The sequence below is a fragment of the Adiantum capillus-veneris genome, chromosome 18, assembly GCF_014529385.1.
Source record: "Adiantum capillus-veneris isolate H3 chromosome 18, ASM1452938v2, whole genome shotgun sequence".
Taxonomy (NCBI): domain Eukaryota; kingdom Viridiplantae; phylum Streptophyta; class Polypodiopsida; order Polypodiales; family Pteridaceae; genus Adiantum; species Adiantum capillus-veneris.
This window is the reverse complement of record NC_140948.1, coordinates 69,573,731-69,594,374: the sequence shown is the minus strand read 5'-3', so window position 1 is coordinate 69,594,374 and position 20,644 is coordinate 69,573,731.

The following is a 20,644-nucleotide window of genomic DNA, read 5'->3' as shown; positions in this document are numbered from 1 at the left end:
CATGCAAAAGAGTGGGTTGCTAGAGCCTACTGAAAATGTTTTGGGTTTGTGTGAACAAGTTTCTTTTGTAGATACTATGGGTGAGCTTGATTCTATAATGGGGTCTAATTTGCATCTTGAAAATGAAGTTGTGGAAGTTTGCTCTATGGAAATTTATCAAGTAATAGAAGCCTTTAAAGAAAGCCAAACAGTTGGCCCAGAAGTCCATGTTGAAACTAAATACAAGAGTGTAGCAAAGAAGGCGAAACCAGTAGCTTCACCCTTACCACCCAACAACAGGGAAAAGATTGAGTAGGCTTCTGTACAACCAAGTTTGAGGAATCCTAAAAATATTGGGCATACCTTCACAAAGGAGTCTTTCCAAGACTTGTAGATTGGTCGCAAGGAGTTTCTAACACAGGAGGAGACAAAGTGCTTCAAAGAAATGCTTTCAAAGCATGGTAAGGCTTTTGCATTTGAGCCACATGAGATAGGATGTGTTGATCCTTCTATTGTAGCTCCTATGGTAATTTTCACAATACCTCATGTGCCTTGGAATATGCGGCCTATTCCGGTTCTAAAGGTTCATTTGCCAAAGTTAGTAGAGCTACTGAATGAGAAAATCAAAATGGGAATCTTGGAGCCTTCTTGTGCTCCATACTCAACCAGGTGGTTGACAGTTCCAAAGAAGAATGGTTCTCTACGATTTATCCAAGATATGCAACCAGTGAACAAGATGACAATTAGAAATGTAGGTACAGGTCCAATTGTGGATGAGTTTGCAGAGGCATTTGCAGGGAGGGCAATCTACTCAATGGGGGATCTCTACTCAGGGTATGATCAATTTCAGCTTGCAATTGAAAGCAGAGACTTGACAACCTTGAGGACACCTTTGGGTTTGGTAAGGATGTGTACCTTGCCACTGGGAGCAACCAACTCGGTTGCACATATGATGAATGGGATGAATAAGGTCTTACGTGACTTTATTCCTCAAATCACAATTCCTTTCATTGATGATTTGCCTATCAAAGGATGTGAAGAAAGTGACAAAGATGAAGCTTTGGATCTCAAGGGATGTCGCAGATTTGTGGTAAATCACATAAATGATTGTGATAAAATTTTGTCTAGGTTGGAAGAAGTGAATCTTACATTGTCAGGGAAAAAGTCTATGTTTGGTGTCAATGAAGTGCTTATTGTGGGGCACATGTGCGGGCCATATGGTAGGAAACCTTGTCCAACAAAGGTAGATGCCATCCAAAGAATGAAAGAAACGTGCACTAGCATCACTGAGGTTAGAAGGTTTCTGGGAGCATGTGTCTTCTATGTTATTTGGATTCCAAATTATGCACATGTAGCTGATCCTCTTTATAATCTGCTTAGAAAGAATCAGAAGTTTAAATGGACAGAAGCACATGTAAAATAAATGAAAAAGCTAAAGGAGTTGCTTCAGTCAGCAACAACTTTGAGAAAGGTAGACTATGAGTGTCAAAGGCCAGTAATTGTGACAGTAGACACCAGCCCTACAGGGATTGGATGGGCAATAGAGCAAGATGACAAAGAAGGACACATGTATGTGGTAAGATTTGGAGCAAAGGTGCTAAGTGCTCACCAAAGAAACTATCCACAGATAAAGAGAGAGTTATGGGGTATGGTTACAGCCTTGAAAAGTGGGAAAGAGTACCTAATTGGTGCATGTGTGGTTGTAGAAACAGATTGTCTACCACTTCTTGGGATGATTACAAGCTGCTCAACTCCAGACATTGCTATGTTGCGGTGGATTGCCTACATTAAGTCCTTAAATCCTGAGTTTAAGCACATTGTAGGTAAAGACAATACAGTGGCAGATATGCTATGAAGGGCAAGGTATGAAGATGAGTCACAAATGATTGACGAGGGAGATGATGTAGGCACAAAGTTCTATTCTATCTCTCATGTCAAAGGTAACAATGTCTGCATGACTAATCTACTTGAATCATTCTTGAAAGAGCTTTATGAAGGTGATTGGCTTCTTATTGGAAGCTACTTGAGTACTCTAACAAAACAGGATGATTGGTGTGAACAAGAATTCAAGAGGATACGCAAGAAAGAATATGGGTACTTTTTGAGGGATGGTTAATTGTGGAAGGATCCTAAACAAAAGGGTGCTACTCCACATAGGGTTATATGTAAAAAAGAGACTCAAGTAAAGCTCATGCAAGAGTTTCATGAGAGTCTATGGGCTGGACACAGGGGTGTATGGGTAACCTTCTCCAAGTTGAAAGAAAAATACTGGTGGAAGGGTATGTATAAAGATGTATCTCAGTTTGTAGAGACATGTATAACTTGTCAAGTGTATTCAAATGTTCGACATCGTGATGGATTGCACCCTACATATCCACTAGCCATGCACTATAAATGGGTTGTGGATCTAGTCACAATGCCTCTAGGCAGATGAGATACTTGGTTCTTACACGAGAGGACCTAACTAACCAGGTTGAAGGAAGAGCATTAAGAGCTAAAACCATAGAAGCTATGTGCAAATTCCTTCTTGATGAGGTGATTTGCCGTTATGGTTGTGTGGGAAAAATCACTGCAGATAGAGGTGAACTGGATGTCGAAGAAGCAAGGGATTTCTTTTCTAGATTAGGAATCAAGCTTTCTCTTACTACAGCTTACAACCCTGAAGGCAATGGAAAGAGTGAAAGAGGGCATCCTCCTATCATCAAAGCTTTGGCCAAGGCTTGCGAAGGAAGAGTTGCTGAGTGGCCAAAATTGTTACCATATGCTTTATGGGCTGATCGTACAACACATAGCTCAATAAGTGGCTACATGCCTACGGAGCTAATGTATGGTCAAAAGCCAGTGATGCCGATTGAAGATACAATTCCCACATGGAATGTACTACCTTGGCAAGAGGGGCTTAGCAGGGAAGATCTCCTTGCACTGCGTATAAGGCAGCTAGAGAGAACACCTGGAGACATTGAAGCTGTAAAATAACGACTCAAAATTGCAAGTTTGAAAAACAAGGAATACTTTGATAAGCGACATCGGCTCAGGAGCAAAGCAATTGACAAAGGTGATTGGGTTTTGGTGTACGATAGTAGCCTTGATAACCAGCGAGGAATCCCAAACTCTGAGCGAACTTTTTCGAGCGATGATAAAATCGAGCGAGTTAATGAGAGACACTTTATCATTAATTGGAGGCCTTCTTGTCCAATCAATGTTTGATGCTCAATAAGAGATGCTACCTCAAACCCCTAAAAGAGGGTTTTTTAATAGAAAAAAACTCCCTAAAGGATTACAAAAGAGAGATATATATTTTTGGAAAAACTCACAAATGTGAGTAGTATTGTATTAAAAATAACCAAAAAAAATACAAGACTTACCTTGCTCACAAGCCGAGCTAGCATACCATAGCAGGTAGCCATACATCAAGCACAAAAATTACCAAAATTATACATCAAGTTCGTGAACCGCCATCAACAACAAACCCGATCGAAGAGGGGAGTCCATCGTTGACAAAACAAGAGCAAACCGACACCACATTATGCCAACATGGCGGGGCTCGTAATCCCCATCACCGAGAGGCCAGGCTTAGGATGCCACTACTACTAATAGCCGTGCCACATCCACCATAGTGCCCAAAACTTGGGACCAAACCAACGACAACAAGACCAAGTAGCCGACAAACAATCAAGAGTCTCCAATACATACACCGAGTTGTACACGAGCAAGTAAGAGACCGCAACATAAACAAAATCTTCTAGTACATAAATAAATCGGATAAGCTATCGACAAATCGAATACGTCCACCATCGTCGCTAGCTTTGCAAACTACCCCCCCCCCCTCTCTTCCTCTCTTCACTTTGTGTTCACTACAAAAATACAATTTAAAAAAAGAAAAAGTATTCTTAAAGGAGTATAAAAAAAGAGAGTTTTTTTTTAAAAAAACCTCCCTAAGATCTGCGCCGGCGCAAATCCCTTTAGGAAGGTTTTTTTAAAAAAAAACTCTCTCTTTTTTTATACTCCTTTAGTAAGGCTTTAAAATAAAAAATAAAATGTGTTCTTGTAGTGCTAAGTGAACACAAAGTGAATAGGGAATACCCATGTTTTTTTATGGCGAATATGAAGAGGTGCTCCTTTATTTTTAAATGGGAAGTTGTGTTTTACTTAAATGGAAGGGCTAAGCTGCCAATTATTGCGCAATGCAAGGAAGGTAGGTGTTGAGATGTGGCACATGTAGGGGAGGTTAAACAGGCCATGCTTTTTTTAATATGCATGGGTTTGTGGAGCCAACAAGCATCTAATTGTGGTGGACTGTCTCAGGGAGAAATACTTTGTGGATCCACGACTGGTGATATGCTCGATCATCGTCGTCTGATGAAACAAAGTGTATATTTTTTAGAAGGCTTAAATCTCCAACTCCATCTTCGATGGAATCTGAGGAGACTCTAGCTAATGAGTGGAGACCGAATAGGCGGGTATCCCATTTTGTTTGATAAAAAGTGAATGGTGAAGTTAATGAATCTTGGGGTGATGCCGAGCCATGTTCGATGGGGAGAAAATGGAAAGATGACAAACGTCGAACATGTAGGTGGGGTCGTAGGTCGGACCGATACACACAAGTGGCGGGTAGGGACGGAGAAATTTACTTGTCAAAAAGAAAGTGCTTGAGGTACGGTAACTATCTCTCTCTATTTGTACTAAATGCAAAAGTGAATACACCTTTTTTTAAAAGCTCTTCAATGTGCTTTAAAAAAATTCTCCCTGAAAGGGTTGCACGTCCGGCACACCCTTTGAGGAAGTTTATACGAGAGAGAGAGAGAGAGAGAGAGAGAGAGAGAGTAGGGCTAGAAAAAAAACATTTTCTCTAACCGATGAAAATAAGGAAAAACTTGGATTGCTCTCAATTCTTAGGTGAAAATTTGAATCTTTTGCCTGTAATGACACTAAAGCTTGTGTAATTTTTTTGCTTTTTCTCTCTTAAAGCCATTTGAAACTTTGACTTTTGTAAAGGCAAGCTCAAAATATAGCCGAGATTTTGTAATTTCAACGGTTAAAATACATTGGACCCCGGTTTTTTTCTAACATTGAGAGAAAATCTCACTTATTTCTTTTCAATTTTTATACACATCAAAGTTTTTTTTTTTTTAAGGTCCACTTACTTTCGTATTAAGGAATGGCTTCCAAGTCCCTTGTCACAAAAGGGCACTTGTCGCACCCTTTTCAAAATGGTTATTAACTCTATTGTCACATTGGAGTTGAAAACAAAAGCTGCACATTTTTCTCAAGGGAGTAGCCCAAGTGGTTAAACCTCTGGTTTAGATGCTATCTCCGAAGGTTCAACGCCTCTTAAATGAACTCCCACGTGTACTTTGTGTTTTTTGCCACTACTTTGAAAACTTGGCCAAGGGTGCAAGGCCATCCCTTTGACATGGGATGGAGCTAAATTTTTCCTTTTCATCTGCAAATGATTGGCTACCACCTCCGCGTGGCCTTTGCTTCCCTACCCTAGTGTGACATAGACATAAGACAAATTGCTCTTTTCATTCAAGAGTACTGTGAACTCTCTCTCTCTCTCTCTCTCTCTCTCTCTCTCTCTCTCTCTCTCTCGCATGGAGAAAAGGGCTCAACAACTAGGACCATGCCATATAAATATTCGCTCGGATTTTGGTTCGCTCGAAAAATGTTGCTCGGTGTATGGTAAGACTCATAACCAGCACACAGTCATGCGTAAGTTTTCAAAAAGATGGTTTGGACCGTATGTTGTAAAGCATGTGTATGAAAATGCTACTTACAGCTTGTCTGAACTAGATGGTACAGAAGTAAAGATTCGCATTGCAGGAAAAAGGATCAAAATGTTTAAGAGAAGAGGAGACAATGATCCAGAAGATGTTGATGAGGAAGAAGAGTAAACCACAGGTAAAGATCAAAGTGAAGATGAAGATTTGGAATCATCCAGTGAAGAAGAAAGCAAGGAAGATGTACAAGAGGGTTGATCTTACAAAGAAATAATGTGGCCCATACCGGAGGATGTGCAGGTTTAGAGGGGGTAGATATCGTGCTGTGACATGTACATAGTGGGAACACATGCTACAAGATCTATCTTGTAACTTTTTAGATACATAATTATCTTTCCTATAATGTACATATGCATATTCAAGTATAATAATAAGCCTTCTATCTCATCCTCTTATTTTTCTCAAGGGTAACCTATCCTTACTTTACCATCAGAAAATACTATGGGAAAAGCTCAATAGCTCCGCCTCTTTAACTTGGGGCAAAAAGCATTGATTCTTCATTTCTACTATCTCATTATCATCTCACACCCTAGCTAGATCCTATATTCAGGGTAAACTCCAATATATATATATTCTATGTATTTTTTATACTTTTCTTATATATTTTTTTAAATAGCTACTAGGAGGGAATCAAATCCTAGTGGGACACTGGGTGGCATGATTTCAAAGATACACTTATTGTAATGTATTATTACAAGCATGATTACAAAACTTTGTCAAGGAGCAATGTCATGATTTCATATGGCATGAGGTGTCCTTTGGAATTAAATGAAAGTCTATGCTACCTTAGGACCAGGGGAAAAATAATTTTAAAATGCAAAATCGTAGCTAATGAGCTGAAGTTTTTGCCCATATTTTTACTTTTTTATTTGGAGCCACGGTTGAGGAGATATGATCAAAATACTGGACCCAAGTCTGCCCACATCATGCAGGGACAACTCATTTCCAACTTTTCCAATTCCTATTCACACTGGCTCCTCTCTTCTTGTGTAAACCCTTGGGGGTTCCCTTTACCTATAAAAGGGGACCTCTACTTCCTTGAAAAGGAACTCAAGCATTCAAGCCATTGATGAGAGAAATTCTTGAGGAAGTGAGTACTAATGCCTAATTGTACTTAGCCCCATTAACATAAGCCCAAGCCTACACTTTCTAGGTTCTCTTTGCTACAGGTACATCTCTCCCCGCAGTATCCTTATTGCCTACGGGCAAGAATAGGGCTTGGGAGGGAAACTTCTCATCTCTTCACTTCTCTCATATCTACATTTCTCACATACTATCCTAGATGAATAACCCACATGATGATCATTTCTGTCGCTTTCACTCTGTACGATCTATTAGAATTAACGTATGGATTAGCCGTAAAATACACTTTCAACAACGTACAGTGTTTCTCGTCGGCCCTGAAAGGCTCAATGAAATACTTCTATCACCGGATCCCATCATACTACCTCTCATAGACTATAATTTTTCTTTTGATGTAAGCGTAGTTATCTTGCTATGAACCAAGAGGATTTGTACACACAATAAATCCCAATTACTAGACAACATATATATATTATGGTAAGCACAAAACTACAATTCCAAAGAACAATTTGTAACAATTACTAGACAAAATATATATATTATGTAAGCACAAAACTACAATTCCAAAGAACAATTCGTAGCCTATTTTGTCAGCCAACTTATTGAGGCAAACCCTTGCTGAAGTTTCTCGTCCACAGGTTGAAGGGGAAACCTCAAAGACACAAGGGATGCAACTGCAAAATAAGGAGAATGATGGAGCTGTGGTAGGATGCTACCAATCTAGTGGGAGAGTGAAGCAACTGTATTTCTCAAATGATGATGAAGAAGTTGAAGATATTCCTAGGAGTTACTATTCACGAAGTCATTGGGCAAGGGCTACTACAGAAACTTTGGTCAAGGTAGGTGATCTTGAAGAGCCATTTGTTGCCTTGATTGACCATGGTTCAGAAATAAACATAATGTCAAAGAGTCTCTACAACAAGTGCAAATGGCCGATGGACACAGATCATGGCTGGATGGTAAAAGTGGCAAACAATTCATCCGATGAATTGTATGCAGCATGTCCAGGTGTGAAGGTAACAATAGGTGATGTAAAGATTGACCAAAACTTCTTTGTATAGGATACATCTTCATATCATCTCATCCTTGGACAGCCCTACATTGTGGGAGTTCGAATGGAAACAAAGGTAATGGATGATGGTTCAGCATATGCTAGGATACGTAGGAAAGATGGTAAACGAGCTATCCAATTTCTCACAGTTTGTGTGAACCATGAAAGAAATCGTGACAACCTCAGAGAACATCCTCTACCAAAGGTGAGCAAAGAGTTTCATGATCATAGAGAAATGATGTGTTTTGGCCAAGTACCATTGTAAAGCGGGATTGCAGCGGTACAGAAAGAAAAATGGTCTCGCCTGATCCAAAAATAGGTGAAGCATTTTCAATGAGCTCCTTGGTAACAAAGAATGGATCAGTATGTTTTACAAAACTTGAAGATTTGAAGAGATGTGAGAGGAAATATGTGCATCATGTACCAATAGGCATGCAAAAGAGTGGGTTGCTAGAGCCTACTGAAAATGTTTTGGGTTTGTGTGAACAAGTTTCTTTTGTAGATACTATGGGTGAGCTTGATTCTATAATGGGGTCTAATTTGCATCTTGAAAATGAAGTTGTGGAAGTTTGCTCTATGAAAATGTATCAAGTAATAGAAGCCTTTAAAGAAAGCCAAACAGTTGGCCCAGAAGTCCATGTTGAAACTAAATACAAGAGTGTAGCAAAGAAGGTGAAACCAGTAGCTTCACCCTTACCACCCAACAACAGGGAAAAGATTGAGTAGGCTTCTTTACAACCAAGTTTGAGGAATCCTAAAAATATTGGGCATACCTTCACAAAGGAGTCTTTCCAAGACTTGCAAATTGGTCGCAAGGAGTTTCTAACACAGGAGGAGACAAAGTGCTTCAAAGAAATGCTTTCAAAGCATGGTAAGGCTTTTGCATTTGAGCCACATGAGATAGGATGTGTTGATCCTTCTATTGTAGCTCCTATGGTAATTTTCACAATACCTCATGTGCCTTGGAATCTGCGGCCTATTCCGGTTCCAAAGGCTCATTTGCCAAAGTTAGCAGAGCTACTGAATGAGAAAATCAAAATGGGAATCTTGGAGCCTTCTTGTGCTCCATACTCAAACAGGTGGTTCACAGTTCCAAAGAAGAATGGTTCTCTACGATTCATCCAAGATATGCAACCAGTGAACAAGATGACAATTAGAAATGTAGGTACAGGTCCAATTGTGAATGAGTTTGGAGAGGCATTTGCAGGGAGGGCAATCTACTCAATGGGGGATCTCTACTCAGGGTATGATCAATTTCAGCTTGCAATCGAAAGTAGAGACTTGACAACCATGAAAACACCTTTGGGTTTGGTGAGGATGTGTACCTTGCCACTGGGAGCAACCAACTTTGCCCAAAACTTGGGACCAAGCCAACGACAACAAGACCAAATCCGTCGAGTAGCCGACAAACAAGCAAGAGTCTCCAATACATACACCGAGTTGTACACGAGCAAGTAAGAGACCGCAACATAAACAAAATCTTCTAGTACATAAATAAATCGGATAAGCTATCGACAAATCGAATACGTCCACCATCATCACTAGCTTTGCAAACTACCCCCCCCCCCCTCTTCCTCTCCTCATTTTGTGTTCACTACAAAAACACAATTTAAAAGAAGAAAAAGTCTTCTTAAAGGAGTATAAAAAAAGAGAGAGTTTTTTATTAAAAAAAACCTGCCTAAAGGATCTGCGCCGGCGCAGATCCCTTTAGGAAGGTTTTTTCATAAACAAACTCTCTCTTTTTTTATACTCCTTTAGTAAGGCTTTAAAATAAAAATAAAATGTGTTCTTGTAGTGCTAAGTGAACACAAAGTGAATAGTGAATACCCATGTTTTTTTATGGCAAATATGAAGAGGTGCTCCTTTATTTTTAAATGGGAAGTTGTGTTTAACTTAAATGGAAGGCCTAAGCTCCCAATTATTGCGCAATGCAAGGAAGGTAGGTGTTGAGATGTGGCACATGTAGGGGACATTAAACAGGCCATGCTTTTTTTAATATGCATGGGTTTGTGGAGCCAACAAGCATATAATTGTGGTGGACTGTCTCAGGGAGAAATGCTTTGTGGATCCGCGACTGGTGATATGCTCGATCATCGTCGTCTGATGAAACAAAGTGCATATTTTTTAGAAGGCTTAAATCTCCAACTCCATCTTCGATGGAATCTGAGGAGACTCTAGCTAATGAGTGGAGACCGAATAGGTGGATATCCCATTTTGTTTGATAAAAAGTGAATGGTGAAGTTAATGAATCTTGGGGTGATGCCGAGCCATGTTCGATGGGGAGAAAATGGAAAGACGACAAACGTCGAACATGTAGGTGGGGTCGTAGGTCGGACCGATACACACAAATGGCAGGTAGGGACGGAGAAATTTACTTGTCAAAAAGAAAGTGCTTGAGGTACGGTAACTATCTCTCTCTATTTGTAATAAATGCAAAAGTGAATACACCTTTTTTTAAAAGCTCTTCAATGTGCTTTAAAAAAATTCTCCCTGAAAGGGTTGCACGTCCGGCACACCCTTTGAGGAAGTTTATACGAGAGAGAGAGAGAGAGAGAGAGAGAGAGAGAGAGAGAGAGAGAGAGTAGGGCTAGAAAAAAACATTTTGTCTAACCGATGAAAATAAGGAAAAACTTGGATTGCTCTCAATTCTTAGGTGAAAATTTGAATCTTTTGCCGGTAATGACACTAAAGCTTGTGTAATTTTTTTGCTTTTTCTCTCTTAAAGCCATTTGAAACTTTGACTTTTGTAAAGGCAAGCTCAAAATATAGCCGAGATTTTGTAATTTCAACGGTTAAAATACATTGGACCCCGGTTTTTTTCTAACATTGAGAGAAAATCTCACTTATTTCTTTTCAATTTTTATACACATCAAAGTTTTTTTTTTTTTAAGGTCCACTTACTTTCGTATTAAGGAATGGCTTCCAAGTCCCTTGTCACAAAAGGGCACTTGTCGCACCCTTTTCAAAATGGTTATTAACTCTATTGTCACATTGGAGTTGAAAACAAAAGCTGCACATTTTTCTCAAGGGAGTAGCCCAAGTGGTTAAACCTCCGGTTTAGATGCTATCTGCGAAGGTTCAACGCCTCTAAAATGAACTCCCACGTGTACTTTGTGTTTTTTGCCACTACTTTGAAAACTTGGCCAAGGGTGCAAGGCCATCCCTTTGACATGGGATGGAGCTAAATTTTTCCTTTTCATCTGCAAATGATTGGCTACCACCTCCGCATGGCCTTTGCTTCCCTACCCTAGTGTGACATAGACATAAGACAAATTGCTCTTTTTATTCAAGAGTACTGTGAACTCTCTCTCTCTCTCTCTCTCTCTCTCTCTCTCTCTCTCTCTCGCTCTCTCGCATGGAGAAGAGGGCTCAACAACTAGGCCCATGCCATATAAATATTCGCTCGGATTTTGGTTCGCTCGAAAAATGTCGCTCGGTGTATGGTAAGACTCATAACCATCACACAGTCATGCGTAAGTTTTCAAAAAGATGGTTTGGACCGTATGTTGTAAAGCATGTGTATGAAAATGCTACTTACAGCTTGTCTGAACTAGATGGTACAGAAGTAAAGATTCCCATTGCAGGAAAAAGGATCAAAATGTTTAAGAGAAGAGGAGACAATGATCCAGAAGATGTTGATGAGGAAGAAGGGAATACCACAGGTAAAGATCAAAGTGAAGATGAAGATTTGGAATCATCCAGTGAAGAAGAAAGCAAGGAAGATGTACAAGAGGGCTGATCTTACAAAGAAATAATGTGGCCCATAACGAAGGATGTGCAGGTTTAGAGGGGGTGGATATCGTGCTGTGACATGTACATAGTGGGAACACATGCTACAAGATCTATCTTGTAACTTTTTAGATACATAATTCTCTTTCCTATAATGTACATATGCATATTTAAGTATAATAATAAGCCTTCTATCTCATCCTCTTATTTTTCTCAAGGGTAACCTATCCTTACTTTACCATCAGAAAATACTATGGGAAAAGCTCAATAGCTCCGCCTCTTTAACTTGGGGCAAAAAGCATTGATTCTTTATTTCTACTATCTCATTATCATCTCACACCCTAGCTAGATCCTATATCTAGGATAAACTCCAATATATATATATTATATGTATTTTTTATACTTTTCTTATATATTTTTTTAAATAGCTACTAGGAGGGAATCAAATCCTAGTGGGACACTGGGTGGCATGATTTCAAAGATACACTTATTGTAATGCATTATTACAAGCATGATTACAAAACTTTGCAAGGAGCAATGTCATGATTGCATATGGCATGAGGTGTCCTTTGGAATTAAATGAAAGTCTAGGCTAAGGGGACCACGGGAAAAATAATTTTAAAATGCAAAATCGTAGCTAATGAGCTGAAGTTTCTGCCCATATTTTTACTTTTTTATTTGGAGCCACGGTTGAGGAGATATGATCAAAATACTGGACCCAAGTCTGCCCACATCATGTAGGGACAACTCATTTCCAACTTTTCCAATTCCTATTCACACTGGCTCCTCTCTTCTTGTGTAAACGCTTGGGGGTTCCCTTTACCTATAAAAGGGGACCTCTTCTTCCTTGAAAAGGAACTCAAGCATTCAAGCCATTGATGAGAGAAATTCTTGAGGGAGTGAGTACTAATGCCTAATTGTACTTAGCCCCATTAATATAAGCCCAAGCCTACACTTTCTCCTAGAGGAAGACTAGCCATTCTTGTACGCTATCCTTGGAAGATCAACTCTAATCAAAGAAGGTGTTGTACTTGGCGTATCAATCAACATTGAATTCTCCTCTCTTCTTCTCTCTCCCATCAATAATGGTGCCCAAGGGTTTTAAGTAAGATGTGTTCTACATTGATGTTTTCTTGATTTCTTGTTGTTTTCATTTTCATCTCTAATCCAACATATATATATGTATCTAATCTCATCTCCTTAACCAAACCTATCTCTCTCATTCTTAGTAATTCATCCTCTCTAGTTTCTCTTTGCTACAGGTACATCTCTCCCCGCAGTATCCTTATTGCCTATGGGCAAGAATAGGGCTTGGGAGGGAAACTTCTCATCTCTTCACTTCTCTCATATCTACATTTCTCACATACTATCCTAGATGAATAACCCACATGATGATCATTTTAGTCGCTTTCACTCTGTACGATCTATTAGAATTAACGTATGGAGTAGCCGTAAAATACACTTTCAACAACGTATAGTGTTTCTCTTCGGCTCTAAAAGGTTCAATGAAATACTTCTATCACCGGATCCCATCATACTACCTCTCATAGACTATAATTTTTCTTTTGATGTAAGCGTAGTTATCTTGCTATGAACCAAGAGGATTTGTACACACAATTAATCCCAATTACTAGACAAAATATATATATTATGGTAAGCACAAAACTACAATTCCAAAGAACAATTCGTAACAATTACTAGACAAAATATATATATTATGTAAGCACAAAACTACAATTCCAAAGAACAATTCGTAGCCTATTTTGTCAGCCAAGATTAAAACAATTAGCTAAAAAGGGACATCTTACAAAAGAGATTCTACATGAAGCAGGTGATTGCATACGTCTAGAAACAGGATGGAATGATCCAGTGGACTCATTGTCAGTGCATGCCTACATTACAAAGTGCCAACAAAATGAGGCAATTGTAGAAGAGAAGCGCAGACGTGAGAATGCTGATGAAGGACCATCAAAAAGAGCTTCTAGAAGTGGGGGAAGAAGCGACTCAATGCCTTCTCAAACATCCTCAACACAAGGAGCATCTCCACCTGAAGTACTCATGGAGGAGTCTACAACAGGAAAGAAGAAAGAGCCAACGAAAGGTAAGACAAAAGGCCCAACTTATAAACTACAATCTGATATTGAGGTTGCTAAAAATTTAAAGAAAGTCTTGGAGGAAAGGATCTTGAATAGCAAGATTGAGTTTACTCTAGGAGAAGTTCTTGGCATTGCAAAGCGTGAATTCCATGAGGAGATCATTGACATCATCAAGAGGAAGAGGCAAATCCTTGCTGAAGTTTCTCGTCCACAGGTTGAAGAGGAAACCTCAAAGACACAAGGGATGCAACTGCAAAATAAGGAGAATGATGGAGCTGTGGTAGGATGCTACCAATCTAGTGGGAGAGTGAAGCAAGTGTATTTCTCAAATGATGATGAAGAAGTTGAAGATATTCCTAGGAGTTACTATTCACGAAGTCATTGGGCAAGGGCTACTACAGAAACTTTGGTCAAGGTAGGTGATCTTGAAGAGCCATTTGTTGCCTTGATTGACCATGGTTCAGAAATAAACATAATGTCAAAGAGTCTCTACAACAAGTGCAAATGGCCGATGGACACAGATCATGGCTGGATGGTAAAAGTGGCAAACAATTCATCCGATGAATTGTATGCAGCATGTCCAGGTGTGAAGTTAACAATAGGTGAAGTAAAGATTGACCAAAACTTCTTTGTATAGGATACATCTTCATATCATCTCATCCTTGGACAGCCCTAGATTGTGGGAGTTCGAATGGAAACAAAGGTAATGGATGATGGTTCAGCATATGCTAGGATACGTAGCAAAGATGGTAAACGAGCTGTCCAATTTCTCACAGTTTGTGTGAACCATGAAAGAAATCGTGACAACCTCAGAGAACATCCTCTACCAAAGGTGAGCAAAGAATTTCATGATCATAGAGAAATGATGTGTTTTGGCCAAGTACCATTGTAAAGCGGGATTGCAGCGGTACAGAAAGAAAAAGGGTCTTGCCTGATCCAAAAATAGGTGAAGCATTTTCAACGAGCTCCTTGGTAACAAAGAATGGATCAATATGTTTTACAAAACTTGAAGATTTGAAGAGATGTGAGAGGCAATATGTGCATCATATACAAATAGGCATGAAAAAGAGTGGGTTGCTAGAGCCTACTGAAAATGTTTTGGGTTTGTGTGAACAAGTTTCTTTTGTAGATACTATGGGTGAGCTTGATTCTATAATGGGGTCTAATTTGCATCTTGAAAATGAAGTTGTGGAAGTTTGCTCTATGGAAATGTATCAGGTAATAGAAGCCTTTAAAGAAAGCCAAACAGTTGGCCCAGAAGTCCATGTTGAAACTAAATATAAGAGTGTAGCAAAGAAGGTGAAACCAGTAGCTTCACCCTTACCACCCAACAACAGGGAAAAGATTGAGTAGGCTTCTTTACAATCAAGTTTGAGGAATCCTAAAAATATTGGGCATACCTTCACAAAGGAGTCTTTCCAAGACTTGCAAATTGGTCGCAAGGAGTTTCTAACACAGGAGGAGACAAAGTGCTTCAAAGAAATGCTTTCAAAGCATGGTAAGGCTTTTGCATTTGAGCCACATGAGATAGGATGTGTTGATCCTTCTATTGTAGCTCCTATGGTAATTTTCACAATACCTCATGTGCCTTGGAATCTGCGGCCTATTCCGGTTCCAAAGGCTCATTTGCCAAAGTTAGTAGAGCTACTGAATGAGAAAATCAAAATGGGAATCTTGGAGCCTTCTTGTGCTCCATACTCAAACAGGTGGTTCACTGTTCCAAAGAAGAATGGTTCTCTACGATTCATCCAAGATATGCAACCAGTGAACAAGATGAAAATTAGAAATGTAGGTACAGGTCCAATTGTGGATGAGTTTGCAGAGGCATTTGCAGGGAGGGCAATCTACTCAATGGGGGATCTCTACTCAGGGTATGATCAATTTCAGCTTGCAATCGAAAGCAGAAACTTGACAACCATGACGACACCTTTGGGTTTGGTGAGGATGTGTACCTTGCCACTCGGAGCAACCAACTCGGTTGCACATATGATGAATGTGATGAATAAGGTCTTACGTGACTTTATTCCTCAAATCACAATTCCTTTCATTGATGATTTGCCTATCAAAGGCTGTGAAGAAAGTGACAAAGATGAAGCTTTGGATCTCAAGGGATGTCGCAGGTTTGTGGTAAATCACATAAATGATTGTGATAAAATTTTGTCTAGGTTGGAAGAAGTGAATCTTACATTGTCAAGGAAAAAGTCTATGTTTGGTGTCAATGAAGTGCTTATTGTGGGGCACATGTGCGGGCCATATGGTAGGAAACCTTGTCCAACAAAGGTAGATGCCATCCAAAGAATGAAAGAAACGTGCACTAGCATCACTGAGGTTAGAAGGTTTCTGAAGCATGTGTCTTCTATGTTATTTGGATTCCAAATTATGCACATGTAGCTGATCCTCTTTATCAGCTGCTTAGAAAGAATCAGAAGTTTAAATGGACAGAAGCACATGTAAAATCCATGAAAAAGCTAAAGGAGTTGCTTCAGTCAGCTACAACTTTGAGAAAGGTAGACTATGAGTGTCAAAGGCCAGTAATTGTGACAGTAGACACCAGTCCTACAGGGATTGGATGGGCAATAGAGCAAGATGACAAAGAAGGACACATGTATGTGGTAAGATTTGGAACAAAGGTGCTAAGTGCTCGCCAAAGAAACTATCCACAGATATAGAGAGAGTTATGGGGTATGGTTACAGCCTTGAAAAGTGGGAAAGAGTACCTAATTGGTGCATGTGTGGTTGTAGAAACAGATTGTCTACCACTTCTTGGGATGATTACAAGCTGCTCAACTCCAGACATTGCTATGTTGCGGTGGATTGCCTACATTAAGTCCTTAAATCCTGAGTTTAAGCATATTGTAGGTAAAGACAATACAGTGGCAGATATGCTATCAAGGGCAAGGTATGAAGATGAGTCACAAATGATTGACGAGGGAGATGATGTAGGCACAAAGTTCTATTCTATCTCTCATGTCAAAGGTAACAATGTCTGCATGACTAATCTACTTGAATCATTCTTGAAAGAGCTTTATGAAGGTGATTGGCTTCTTATTGGAAGCTACTTGAGTACTCTAACAAAACAGGATGATTGGTGTGAACCAGAATTCAAGAGGATACGTAGAAAAGAATATGGGTACTTTTTGAGGGATGGTTACTTGTGGAAGCATCCTAAACAAAAGGGTGCTACTCCACAAAGGGTTATATGTAAAAAAGAGACTCAAGTAAAGCTCATGCAAGAGTTTCATGAGAGTCTATGGGCTGGACACAGGGGTGTATGGGTAACCTTCTCCAAGTTGAAAGAAAAATACTGGTGGAAGGGTATGTATAAAGATGTATCTCAGTTTGTAGAGACATGTATAACTTGCCAAGTGTATTCAAATGTTCGACATCGTGATGGATTGCACCCTACATATCCACTAGCCATGCACTATAAATGGGTTGTGGATCTAGTCACAATGCCTCTAGGCAGATGAGATACTTGGTTCTTACACGAGAGGACCTAACTAACCAGGTTGAAGGAAGAGCATTAAGAGCTAAAACCACAGAAGCTATGTGCAAATTCCTTCTTGATGAGGTGATTTGCCGTTATGGTTGTGTGGGAAAAATCACTACAGATAGAGGTGAACTGGATGCCGAAGAAGCAAGGGAGTTCTTTTCTAGATTAGGAATCAAGATTTCTCTTACTACAGCTTACAACCGTGAAGGCAATGGAAAGAGTGAAAGAGGGCATCCTCCTATCATCAAAGCTTTGGCCAAGGCTTGCAAAGGAAGAGTTGCTGAGTGGCCAAAACTGTTACCATATGCTTTATGGGCTGATCGTACAACACATAGCTCAACAACTGGCTACATGCCTGCGGAGCTAATGTATGGTCAAAAGCCAGTGATGCCGATTGAAGATACAATTCCCACATGGAATGTACTACCTTGGCAAGAGGGGCTTAGCAGGGAAGATCTCCTTGCACTGTGTATAAGGCAGCTAGAGAGAACACCTGGAGACATTGAAGCTGCAAAAGAACGACTCAAAAATGCAAGGTTGAAAAACAAGGAATACTTTGATAAGCGACATCGGCTCAGGAGCAAAGCAATTGACAAAGGTGACTGGGTTTTGATGTACGATAGTAGCCTTGATAACCAGCGAGGAATCCCAAACTCCGAGCGAACTTTTTCGAGCGATGATAAAATCGAGCGAGTTAATGAAAGACACTTTATCATTAATTGGAGGCCTTCTTGTCCAATCAATGTTTGATGCTCAATAAGAAATGCTACCTCAAACCCCTAAAAGAGGGTTTTTTAATAGAAAAAAACTCCCTAAAGGATTACAAAAAGAGAGATATATTTTTTTGGAAAAACTCACAAAAGTGAGTAGTATTGTATTAAAAATAACCAAAAACAATACAAGACTTACCTTGCTCACAAGCCGAGCTAGCATACCATAGCAGGTAGCCATACATCAAGCACAAAAATTACCAAAATTATACATCAAGTTCGTGAACCGCCATCAACAACAAACCCGATCGAAGAGGGGAGTCCATCGTCGACAAAACAAGAGCAAACGGACACCACATTATGCCGACATGGCGGGGCTCGTAATCCCCATCACCGAGAGGCCAGGCTCAGGATACCACTACTACTAATAGCCGTGCCACATCCACCATAGTGCCCAAAACTTGGGACCAAACCAACGACAACAAGACCAAATCCGTCGAGTAGCCGACAAACAAGCAAGAGTCTCCAATACATACACCGAGTTGTACACGAGCAAGTAAGAGACCGCAACATAAACAAAATCTTCTAGTACATAAATAAATCGGATAAGCTATCGACAAATCGAATACGTCCACCATCATCACTAGCTTTGCAAACTACCCCCCCCCCCCTCTTCCTCTCCTCACTTTGTGTTCACTACAAAAACACAATTTAAAAGAAGAAAAAGTCTTCTTAAAGGAGTATAAAAAAAGAGAGAGTTATTTATTAAAAAAAACCTCCCTAAATGATCTGCGCCGGCGCACATCCCTTTAGGAAGGTTTTTTCATAAACAAACTCTCTCTTTTTTTATACTCCTTTAGTAAGGCTTTAAAATAAAAATAAAATGTTTTCTTGTAGTGCTAAGTGAACACAAAGTGAATAGGGAATACACATGTTTTTTTATGGCAAATATGATGAGGTGCTCCTTTATTTTTAAATGGGAAGTTGTGTTTAACTTAAATGGAAGGCCTAAGCTCCCAATTATTGCGCAATGCAAGGAAGGTAGGTGTTGAGATGTGGCACATGTAGGGGACGTTAAACAGGCCATGCCTTTTTTAATATGAATGGGTTTGTGGAGCCAACAAGCATATAATTGTGGTGGATTGTCTCAGGGAGAAATTCTTTGTGGATCCGCGACTGGTGATATGCTCGATCATCGTCGTCTGATGAAACAAAGTGCATATTATTTAGAAGGCTTAAATCTCCAACTCCATCTTTGATGGAATCTGACGAGACTCTAGCTAATGAGTGGAGACCGAATAGGCGGGTATCCCATTTTGTTTGATAAAAAGTGAATGGTGAAGTTAATGAATCTTGGGGTGATGCCGAGCCATGTTCGATGGGGAGAAAATGGAAAGACGACAAACGTCGAACATGTAGGTGGGGTCGTAGGTCGGACCGATACACACAAGTGGCGGGTAGGGACGGAGAAATTTACTTGTCAAAAAGAAAGTGCTTGAGGTACGGTAACTATCTCTCTCTATTTGTACTAAATGCAAAAGTGAATACACCTTTTTTTAAAAGCTCTTCAATGTGCTTTAAAAAAATTCTCCCTGAAAGGGTTGCACGTCCGGCACACCCTTTGAGGAAGTTTATACGAGAGAGAGAGAGAGAGAGAGAGAGAGAGAGAGAGAGAGAGAGAGAGTAGGGCTAGAAAAATACATTTTCTCTAACCAATGAAAATAAGGAAAAACTTGGATTGCTCTCAATTCTTAGGTGAAAATTTGAATCTTTTGCCGGTAATGACACTAAAGCTTGTGTAATTTTTTCGCTTTTTCTCTCTTAAAGCCATTTGAAACTTTGACTTTTGTAAAGGCAAGCTCAAAATATAGCCGAGATTTTGTAATTTCAACGGTTAAAATACATTGGACCCCGGTTTTTTTCTAACATTGAGAGAAAATCTCACTTATTTCTTTTCAATTTTTATACACATCAAAGTTTTTTTTTTTTTAAGGTCCACTTACTTTCGTATTAAGGAATGGCTTCCAAGTCCCTTGTCACAAAAGGGCACTTGTCGCACCCTTTTCAAAATGGTTATTAACTCTATTGTCACATTGGAGTTGAAAACAAAAGCTGCACATTTTTCTCAAGGGAGTAGCCCAAGTGGTTAAACCTCCGGTTTAGATGCTATCTCCGAAGGTTCAACGCCTCTAAAATGAACTCCCACGTGTACTTTGTGTTTTTTGCCACTACTTTGAAAACTTGGCCAAGGGTGCAAGGCCATCCCTTTGACATGGGATGGAGCTAAATCTTTCCTTTTCATCTGCAAATGATTGGCTACCACCTCCGCGTGGCCTTTGCTTCCCAACCCTAGTGTGACATAGACATAAGACAAATTGCTCTTTTCACTCAAGAGTACTGTTAACTCTCTCTCTCTCTCTGTCTCTCTCTCTCTCTCTCTCTCTCTCTCTCTCTCTCTCTCTCTCTCTCTCTCGCATGGAGAAGAGGGCTTAACAACTAGGCCCATGCCATATAAATATTCGCTCGGATTTTAGTTCTGTCGAAAAATGTCGCTCGGTGTATGGTAAGACTCATAAGCAGCACACAGTCATGCGTAAGTTTTCAAAAAGATGGTTTGGACCGTATGTTGTAAAGCATGTGTATGAAAATGCTACTTACAGCTTGTCTGAACTAGATGGTACAGAAGTAAAGATTCCCATCGCAGGAAAAAGGATCAAAATGTT